The sequence below is a fragment of the Fukomys damarensis genome, unplaced genomic scaffold (assembly GCF_012274545.1).
Source record: "Fukomys damarensis isolate Sample0158 unplaced genomic scaffold, DMR_v1.0_HiC HiC_scaffold_22, whole genome shotgun sequence".
Taxonomy (NCBI): domain Eukaryota; kingdom Metazoa; phylum Chordata; class Mammalia; order Rodentia; family Bathyergidae; genus Fukomys; species Fukomys damarensis.
The window spans coordinates 6,100,638-6,109,519 of record NW_022900934.1 but is presented as its reverse complement, the minus strand read 5'-3'; the positions used below and the strand labels follow the sequence as shown (position 1 = coordinate 6,109,519).

The following is an 8,882-nucleotide window of genomic DNA, read 5'->3' as shown; positions in this document are numbered from 1 at the left end:
GACCCCCTCCCAGACCCTTCCTGCTGGGCCTGTGCCCCAAGTTCCGGCGCCCTGAGGCAAGTTCCCGGCCTGGGCTGCCCCAAAACCCGGGCCTGATGAGGGCAGACAGCCCCGGGAGGCGCCCTCTTCGGTTCGGCCGCAGCACACTCCGCCCGGAAGCTGCCTCTCCGGAGGATCCACCCCTTCTTGCTTCAGATGGTCCTGTATCTGCCCCACGAAGGTCAGACTGGACCTGATGGCTGTGCCTACAACTCCAGCTACTCAGGAGGCTGAGGCAGGAAGATCACAACTTCAAAACCGGCCTGGTCAACTTAGGGTCTTAGAGTGGTTCTGTCTCAAAATAACAAATTTTAAAAGGCTGGGGATGGAGCCCAGTGCAAAGGCCCTGGCTTCAACTCCCGGCAGCAGGTGGAGGCCCAGAAGGTCGCTGCCCCCCAGGTCCAGCCCGGACAAGAAGAGACCGGGATCAGTCTGCATGTGCCACCCTCACCCCTGGCTGTTGAAGACCCGCTGCAAGGCTGACCCCAGCCAGTGCCCACGGCGCAGGGCCTCCCCCACCCCACTGCACCCCACTTTCCGCAGGCCTCTCCTCACCGATATGCATGTGCGGCCGCCGGCCCCCACTGCTCATGTTCCTGTCCACGCCCCACTGAGACGCCCAGTGACTGGGCTTTGGGGACAGAAAGGTTGCCAGCCTAATGTTTCTCCATAAATGCACTCACTCTTGAGAAGAAGAAAAAGGAGGTAAAATGTGCTGTAAAAGAAACTTTTATATCAGAGCTGTACTTAGAAAATCAGACCCAATGGAAATTAATGTTAAAAGTAAATCCGTGATCATCAGACTGTTTTAAAGTTTGTGTCCTTTTGTTCATTGAGAATAGTGACAGCCGGGCTTGGTGGCTCACACCTGTAATCCCAGCCCTGGGAGGCTGAGGCAGGAGGATTGCTGTGAATTCCAGGCTAGCCTGGGCTACACAGTGAGTTCAAGGCCAGACCGAACTATATAGCGAGATTGTGTCTCAGTAAATAAAACAAAATGAAAGAATGAAAGAAAATAGTGACTTAGGAGAGTGTGTGGGCAGAGAGGGGAGCGAGAGCGAGCAGAAAGTTTCCCTGGCAGTGACTTCTGCCCACGTCCCGGCTGTCTTACTTTCCTGCAAGTCTTTCTGGGATGTCGCCCTGCCTTGGGGAGCTCCTGACCCACAGAGTTCATACCAGAGCCCCTCTGTGTCAGCCAGGACACTTCAGGCAGCAAGTGTCAGAAAATCCAGCTAGAGCAGGGCATGGTGGAGCACACCTGTGATGCTAGCACTCGGCAGGCTGAGGCAGGAGGATCTCTAAGAGTTGGAGGCCAGCCTGGGCTACATAATGAGCTCAAGGCCAGCCTGAACTCTGTAGTGAGACCCTGTCTCCAACAAACAAGCAAAAAGGAAGAAAATCCAACAAGAACTGACGTCAGAGAATGAATGAGGAATCGGAAGCCATACATCTGTTCACTCCGAGGCTCCAGATCCTGCCTGTCTGCCTGCTCCGGCCTGAGTCCCCAGGCAACCGGTTTGTCCTTCTGCAAGGGAGAAGCTGGGGAAACTGCACACCGCAGACGGCACAGGCAGGAGCTGCTTAAGAAGAGAGGGAGAGAGAGAAAAAAAGGGGCTGCAGGAGTTCTCGCTGCTTTAATGTGAGACAGCTTTACAAACCTGTGGATAAGAGCAGGAAGCCAAGTGTGATCTGTGTTCAGCAGAGGGCGGCTGGGCACGCTGTGGAGCTGAGCTGGGTGGTGTGCAGACCCCTGGGTTCACCCCCAGCCACGGAAGAGAAGCGGCAGAGAGACTTCGCAAAGGCGCGTGTGTGTGCATATTACACACGCATGTCGTGTGTTTCTGGGCACGTCTTGTAAGTGTTCAGAGTCCCTGCAAGGGAACAGTAGAAATTGAAAATAGTTGATTCTGATATCAAGGAAGGGACTGAGACATTTTATTTTATCGTATTTTGGTTTTTTGAGACAGGGCTGGCTGTGTAGGCCGGGCTGTCCTTAAACTCCTTGACCCCTCCTGCCTCAGCCTTCCGGTGCTGGATGACAGCCACCCGCCTCCACCCCTGGGGTGAAGGAGATTTTTTACTTCTGAGGCACAAAAGCATTCTCCACCACACTGGGAAGGCCCAGGATCACAGCAGAGAGCAGACGCCAGGCCGGTGACAGGGTCCCGTGTGATCTCCGCTCATGCTGCAGGTGGCCTTCCCACAGTCCGCACCACGTGCCTGCAAACTCCCCATGGACGGGTCACCACGGAACCCGGGTTCTGGACTGACCCAGACTCACTAGGCCAGGACCTCGTGTGGAGACTCAGTCCGATGCCTGCCCAGCATGGCCCCGCCAGGCAGAGCCGTCCTGGCACATTTGCCCGGTTTCTCTCGCAGCTGCACACCCGGAGCTCCGTCCCAGTCCCCGCAGGATTGTCCCCAGACGTCCCCAGCCATCCCTAGCCCCACTGGCCGTGCGTTAGGTTGCTCGGTCCATCTCTGGCATCCGCAGGAAATGAACACCAAGTCTTTCTTCCCTCTGCTCATCAGTGAGAGCAGCATGCCTTAGTTGTTCTTTGTTTGTTTTTGCAGCCCCGAGCTTGAACCCAGGGCCTTCCCTCTGAGCTACATCCCAGCCCTGTGTGTGTGAGAGAGACAGAGTCTTGCTAAGTTGCCCAGGCTGGGCTTCCATTTGTGATCCTCCTGCCTCAGCTTCCCAGAGTGCTAGGGTTTCAGGTGCTTGCCCCACGCCTCCCTTCATACTTGTGTCTTACTATGCTAGGAGCTCCAGTGTAGACCAAATATCCACAACCCCAAGACCGGAGAGTGTGAAAAACGCCTTTCCCAGGTGTCCCAGCCTCTGCGGCCCCTGGGTCCTGAGAGACAAAGCGCCTACCTCCGACTCAGTTTTGAGGTTTGTGACACCAGGCGCTGGGCAGTTACGCTTCCCGGGACTTCCCCCCAGGCTGCAACCAGACCCTCAGACCGAGCCTCTGCGGTGACGCGGCACCCCTCACAGCTCTCACAGCGGGGGTCTGGAGTCCAGAGGCGGTGTCAGCTGAATCAGGCTCTGAGGTTGCGGGCGGAGCTCACATGGGCTTTGCTTGGAGAGAAGAGAGGCAGGGTGAGACTCAGAGTGGTGTCTCTCTCCCTCCTGATAGGGACACTAATCCTATCACAGGGGCAGCGTCCTCATGATCTCGTCTAACCCTGACCTCCGCTGCGGACGCACCACGGTGAAAGCTGGTGCTTCAAAATGTGAACTTTTGAGGGGAGCGCACAGCCAGCCCGCAGAACGGATTCTAGCATTGAGAATACATAGAGCATTTACAACAACATAATAATAATAATAATAATGACAATAATAAACTCAAAAGCCAGGCTTGGTGGTACATGTCTATAATCCCAGCACTCAGGAGGCTGAGGCAGGAGGATGGTAAGTCCAAGGCCACTCTGGGCTGCATGGTGAGATCTTTTCTCAAAAACCTGAACTAAGCCAGGCATGGAGCCCTCTCTCGTAATCCAGCGTTTGGGAGGCTGAAGCAGGAAGATCACTGTGAGATTGAGGCCAGCCTGAACAGAGCAAGACCCTGTCTCAAAACCAAAATCAAAACCTAACCTAAACTAAACCAACAAACAAAACTCCATTAAAAACGGGCAAAAGACTTGATGAATAGGTGTATTTCCCAGACAGCACCAACAGACGGGCTTCAGTCTTTCTGAGCACGTGCTGGAGGTCCACAGCCAGGGCTCGTCCGAGTTAGAGCCGGTTCGGTGTCTTCACAGAGGACACACAGATTCCCACTGAGCCCCTGTGGCATCGTTACCAGCAGGGAATTACACCTCAAAACCGCCCGGAAACACCGCTTCTCACTGCCGGGGTGGATCCACACGCAGAGACAGAGGATGGCGTTGGGGGGGGGGCAGTAGAGATACAAAGTAACACGTTGCTCTTGAAAACAGAGTGGCACCCTCAAAGGTCGCACCCTACAAGGTACAAGCTACACACAAGACTGTGCCAGAGACCCCAGAACAAAACACCACAGGCAGCAGATGTGGTGGCGCATGCCTGTCATCCCAGCATTCGGGAGGCTGAGGCAGGAGGATCGCTGTGAGTTCGAGAACAGCCTGGGCTACATAGTGAGACTCTTTTTTTAAAAAACCAAAACAGGGTGACTCCCAGGCAGGCTGCAGGCAGCACAATGCCACAGGACAGCAGCTGGCGAGGGCGGTAGGAAGCTGGGGCCCCGTGAGCCTCGGATGCAGCAGTTTGGCTAGTGAGCACTGCCCAGCTCTTGGGGCAGAAGCAGCGGGGCCCGCTGTCACCTCATTTTGAGACAGACTCTTGCTCTGCTGCCCAGGCTGGACTCCACCTTGCAGTCCTCTTGCCTCAGCCTCCCAAAGTGCTGGGGTGACAGGCGTGCGCCACCATGGCGGGCTTGGGCCTTAGATCTTGAAGCCACCACGAGATGTTCTCTGGCAGCTGGGGAGCCACACAGCATGAGGCAGCATCGCAAATCCGAGGAGGGTGGGATCCTTCCAAACTTCCGGCTGCTCAGGATTCCAGAGGCAACTGGAGACGATCGTCCCCGCTGAAGATCAGACCCTTGTAGAGAGACTGAAGGTCCGCCGGGCATCCCGCCTGAGTGGCCCTGGTGCCAAGAGCGGGTCACTGACATAGTCACTGCCTTCCGGGTCGCAGCTCCCAGCTGCCCCTTCCTCGGGAGAGTCTGGGCAGATCGCTAGACCGTTCCTCAGCCATCCAAACCGGAGTCGTCTCTGGCTGGACGGGGGACCCCGGCTGCACCCCAGGACAGCTGAAGAATCCCTCCGAGTGGGCGTCTCAGGTCTGCCCGCCCCGCTGCATCTTTGTGCCCGCAGGTGCCCTCCTTACGTCATTTCCGTAGCTGTTACGTAATTCCCTGTTACGTAACTCGTCAGCTAGGTCAGACTTTTTAAAATTGAGAAATAAAGATGAGCCACCTAAAAACTTTGGGTCTAGTTTCACCCTCTTGACAAGTTGAAAAATGAAAGTCACAACATAACCTTAAAAGCGTGACAAGGATTGTGTCTCACTAATGGGGAACGTTTCCCTGTTACGCTTGACGCCTTGTTCGGATCGCGTACTGTTGCATTGCTCGGTTATGATGATGCTCCTGAAATTTGCTCCGACCCACTTTGCTGCACAGAGTAACACACAGAGCGGGCTCTGGGTCGGAACCAGCCATCAGAGTTGCACAAGGGGAAGTTGGAGGCCTGCGTGGAATGATCCAAAGCAGGGCTTCTAAAGCACGTTCCCGCCAAAGAACTCAACTATAAGAAAATTATATTTCTATAAGGCTTGGTATTTTTGAAAACTACTGAGACTTTCTTCAGTAATTAAACTTTAAAAACAAAGAGATTGTTTTCCTTTTGCTATAAAAAGGAAATACACAGATAAAAATGTGTTTGTTTGGTGGGAAGTTGATCATTTCAATCTTGTTTTGTTTTGTTTTTGGTTTTTTTGAGACAGGGTCTCCCTGTGTAGTTGAGACTGACCTGGAACTCACTATGTAGCCCAGGCTGGTCTCGAACTCACAGCGATCCTCCTGTCTCAGCCTCCCGAGTGCTGGGATGACAGGTGTGCACCACCACGCCCAGCCTCAACCTTGTTTTTGACTAATTGGAAAGCCTGATACTTACCAAGCTGTATAACAGTTCTCTTTTTTAAAATCGAGAACAACTTTTATTTTTAACCAATTTTATTTTATCCCTTTCCCCCCTCAAGTCCCCTCTCCCCAGGTACAGAAGCTCTGTTTCCATTTTTCCTTCTATTTTCACATTTTTTCTTCTCCCTTCCTTTCCCCCTCCTCCCTTGTTCCGCTTCCCATTTGAACACTTTCTTCCTCTTTTCCAACATCCATTATACATCCCAGTCCTTCTTTCCACTTTCAGTTTCTCGCATCTGAGAAACAATGCAGTATTTAAACATGTGTCCGATTTATTTCACTTAAGCACATAGTCTCAAGGTCCATCCATTTAGCTATAAATGTCTGAAGCGCATCCTTCTTTATGACAGAGTAGTACTCCACTGCATTAGAAAAGCACTCGTCAGTGGCTGGGCAATTGGGCTGTGTCCAAGTTGTGGCTATTACAAACTGTGCTGCTCTAAACACGGGTGTGCATACCTTGCTGAGGTAGGATGCTTTTAATACTTTCAGAAAGACACCAAGAAGGGAATTAGCTGGGTCAAAGAGAACTCCCATTTCAGTTCTTTGAGAAATCACCACACTGATTTCCACAGTGGTTGCACCAGTCTGCACTCCCACCAACAGCGGAGAAGGGTTCCTTTCTCCCCACAGCCCCGCCAGCATTTGTTATTAGTTGATTTCCTGATAGCAGCCATTCTTTCTAGAGTAAGATGAAATCTCAACATTGTTTTAATTTGAATTTCTTGAATGACCAGTGACGTTGAACATTTTTTCCTATATTTATTTGCCATTTCTATTTCTTTTCTTTTGGTTTATTGGTACATTTTAGGTATACAGTACAGTTACATTCATCACTGGGATCTTGTACCTCTACATGACAGGTCTTGGTTCTCATTTTTCCCCTTGTCCCTGCCCTCCCTTCACCCCCTCCACCCTCTCCATTTACAGAGACTTTGTTTCCATTTTTTCCTTTTCTCATATTTTTCTTTCCCCTTATTTCCTTTTCCCTACCCTTCCCACTTTCCCTACACTTTGCCATTTCTATTTCTTCATCTGAGAAATGCCTGTTCATTTCAGATGCCCATTTTTGGATTGGGTCTTTCCATCTGGAGGGATTGACTTTTTTTAGTTCTTTATATATTCTAGATAGTAGGCCTTTGATGAATAGCGGTTGGTGGTTTCTCTTGCTGTGCAAAAGCTTTTTAATAAGGCAAGGACCCAGTTGTTGGATCTCTGTTGTATTTCCCACACAGTCTGGTTTTGTTCCTGAAGTCTGTGCCTACTCCTGTGTCCTCAAGCGTTCTACCTGTTCTCTCTTCCAGCAGGTTTAGTGTTTCTGTTTTAATATTTAGATCTTTGATCAGTTCAATTTTAGGTTAGTGCACAGTGAGAGACGTGGGTCTAGTTTCATTCTTTGGCATGTGGAGAGCCAGTTTTTCCAGCACCATTTATTGAAGAGGCTGTCTTTCTTCTAGAACAGATGTTTGGCTCCTTTGTCAAAGATAAGGTGGCGGAGTGTGTCTGAAGTTGTTTCTGCATCTTCTAATCTGTTCCATTGATCCTCGGGTCTGTTCTTTTGCCAGTACCACGCTGTTTTATCACAGTGGCTTTGTAGTGTAATTTCAGGTAGGGATTGCAATGCCCCCTGCCTTGCCTGTGTTGCCCAAAATTGCCTGTGCTATTCTAGGTCTCTTCCGATTCCAAATAAATTTTAGGATTAATTTTTCTAGTTCTGTGAGATATGCAGTTGGAATTTTTATTGGTGTTGCATTAAATCTGCATAACAATTTTGGAAATATGGCTATTTTCACTATATTAGTTCTTCCCATCCAAAAACAAGCAATATCTTTCCACTTTTTTTTTTTTTTTTTTTTGGTACTGGGAATCGAACTCGGGTCCTTGTGCTTGTGAGGTAGGTGATCTTCCCACTTTCTGATACCCTCTTCAGTCTCCTTTTTCAGAGCACTGTAGTTTTAATGTAGTGGTCTATTTTGGAGCACATCCTGTGTGCAGCAGAGAAGAACGTGTATTCTGACATTATGGTCTGCAGACTTCTACTCCGTCCACTTGTTCAAAAGTATGGTTCAGTTCTAATATTTCATTATTGATTTTTTGTCTAGTTGATCTGCCTATTTGTGACAGTGGGGTACTGAGGCTCTCCGTTACAACTGTACTAGTGCTTATAAGATTTTTCATGTCCTTCAATATTTGTTTTATATAGTTGGGTGCATTGCTATTTGGTGCATATATATTTATGATGGTCATCTCTTCCTCTTGGATTGTTCCCTTTGCAAGGATGTAGTGAACTTGTCTCTCTTAATCAGTCTTGGCTTGAAATCCACTTTGTCTGCAAATGGAATTGCTACCCTTGCTTTCCTCTGGGTTTCTGTTACATGGAATATTGTTTTCCATTCCTTCACCTTGAGTTTATGAATTTGTGGGGGGGGGTAAACGGGTATTGAACTCAGGTCCTCACACTTGTGAGGCAGGCACCAGAACCAGAGTTAAATCCTCAGCCCTCTCCATTAATTTTGAAAGATAATTTTGAGACATACGTCAATCTGAACTGGAGGTTGTTTTCCTTTAAGACTTGAACTACTTCACACCAATCTCTCCTTGACTTGAGGAAGACATCATCATTTTTAACATTGCCGTTTGCCTAAATTATATAGATAAAGAAAGAAAACTATACAAATAGCATTGAGATCTTAAAAGAAGTTATTAATAAAAGTACAAAGGATTGGGGATTTAGCGCAATGGCGCTGCACCAGCCTCACAAGTGCAAGGTACTGAGTTCGATCCGTGGTACCGGGGGAGAAATCCTCAGTGCTGGAATAATGGGGTCCTTAACTGTAAACACAGAAGGCTTCCTGCTCTTCAGTGATGCTCTGTGTCACTCACTGGTCCTGTGTGACCAGCGCCACAGAACCATGAGAGAGTATTTGTCTTACTATGATGTTTTTGCTAAATGTGAATACAATCACTGTATGAATTATTTGTAAGCTCCAAATATTCATTTCAATGTTTAAATTTTCTTCATTTTTTATCTTTACTCATGACGAAGAATTTTCACATAGTTATATAATACATCATGCACATGGCACATTTATACTACTTTTAAGATGAGAATATTGTTCTTCTTTTTGGGTTTTTTTTTTTTTTTTTTTTTTT

At 49.0% G+C, this 8,882-nt stretch overlaps 1 long non-coding RNA gene across 2 annotated transcripts in view; it reads right to left on the bottom strand.

The window, feature by feature from the left end:
- Positions 1 to 1,727: 1,727 nt before the first annotated feature.
- LOC104865339 overlaps positions 1,728 to 8,882 on the bottom strand; it is a 16,388-nt gene continuing 9,233 nt past the window's right edge. For both annotated transcript variants that reach the window (XR_781125.1, XR_002025510.1), the window contains exon 4: positions 1,728 to 1,910. This is a non-coding gene — a long non-coding RNA (uncharacterized LOC104865339). The remainder of the gene's footprint in view (positions 1,911 to 8,882) is intronic.